The sequence below is a fragment of the Vicugna pacos genome, chromosome 12 (genome assembly GCF_048564905.1).
Source record: "Vicugna pacos chromosome 12, VicPac4, whole genome shotgun sequence".
In the NCBI taxonomy this organism is placed as follows: domain Eukaryota; kingdom Metazoa; phylum Chordata; class Mammalia; order Artiodactyla; family Camelidae; genus Vicugna; species Vicugna pacos.
Genome location: NC_132998.1, coordinates 66,734,025 through 66,735,525, shown reverse-complemented (window position 1 = coordinate 66,735,525; position 1,501 = coordinate 66,734,025). Strand labels below are relative to the sequence as shown.

The 1,501-nt window shown below is 37.4% G+C and overlaps 1 pseudogene; it reads right to left on the bottom strand.

Annotated features, from left to right (window-relative positions):
- Positions 1-507: 507 nt before the first annotated feature.
- LOC140699998 (riboflavin kinase pseudogene) lies at positions 508-953 on the bottom strand (annotated as a pseudogene).
- Between the last annotated feature and the right edge of the window lie 548 nt (positions 954-1,501).

Below are 1,501 nucleotides of genomic sequence, written 5' to 3'. Positions count from 1 at the left end.
ATCAAAAATACAAAGTCTGGATTTTTCCCCTTGGGTTTATAATAAACTTCAAACCTTTATTCAATGATTTTACTTTTATAAGCCTTTCTGTCTAGCAGCGCAGTCTGTACAAGTGCATACATACTGGCTTCTTTACCATGAGAATTATAATTCTCATCTCAGATTAGTGCCTTGCCTTCTCACCCATACTTACATTTTATTTCTCTCATAAGACCCATTTAAGACCTTTCTAGTGGTATATTTTAGAAAGCTTTGAAAGAGATATTAATTAACATAATACCTAAACAATTTGGATTTTTCACGATGGAGTCTTTTTAGTACTGTCGCATGATGTATTTAGCTTAACAGTTGAAGGATGATATATGGTAACTACATTATACTGTTTAAACTAAGTCACAGCTTTAGGAAAATGTTTGCTTTTAAAAATATAACCAAGGTGAGATTGCATAATTTTGAGCAGTAAAATACTAGCAAACAATGAATGAATAAATAAGGTGATTTTTTTCATCAGGTGCCATTCATTAGTTTGCTTTAAGGAGACTGGAAGACATTATCTTCATTGAGTTTCAAATCTAGTTGTCTCTTAACTTACTCAGTATCTCCCTGAATTGCTGAAATAAGTGAATCTAAAGAAGCAAATTTCTTTTCCCATCTGAGATAGCCAGAGCTGAACACGTTGAGGATTTCCCCACACAAGTCTACTCTGAAGGTATGCCTAATGTCAGTTTCCATGGGCGTTTCCACATTCTTGTAGTATGGGTTCTATCCCACACTCACCACCATCTAATGGACATCTGCACTTCCAACACTGGTCCAATCATAAATGTCAGAAGACACATAAACTGGAAGGTTACTGCTTGTGCAGAGTTAACTGTGGAGATGCCTATCTACTTGGAGCTGCCACCGAAGCCCCACACAACTTGAACACGGCAGAAATGTGCCAAGCACCTCATGACGCCTCCCACTCAAGGCTTGGGCTGTGGTCCAGTCCCAATTCAGAATAACTTGTGGGTGACCAGCCACATGTGTGGGCACACAACTGAGCCAGCAGTGCCAATAACAAGCCAGTCTTATACTTTTCTGTCCCTCTTTTTCACCATTCCTGCATTCTTTTGGATTTAGTTGATTTTTTAATAGAGTAACTTTTTTCACTTTTGTTTAAGCATAAACAACGTAGCTTATCATTTTAACCACTTTTTAAGTGTACAATTCAGTGGCATTAAGAGCACGCATATGTAACCATCGCCACTGTCAATTCCAGAACATCTTCGTGATCCCAAACAGAAACTCCAACCATGAAGCAGTAGCTCCCCATTCTGCCCTCCCCTGGGCACTAGTAACCTTTATTCTACATTTGGTCTCTATGAAGTTCCTATTCCAGATAACTCATATAAGTGGAATAATATAGTATTTGTAACTAACAATATGCTTCTAAATAATCCATGGGTCAAATATGATATCAAAAGGGAAATTAGGATTTTGAACCAAATAGAAATGAAAA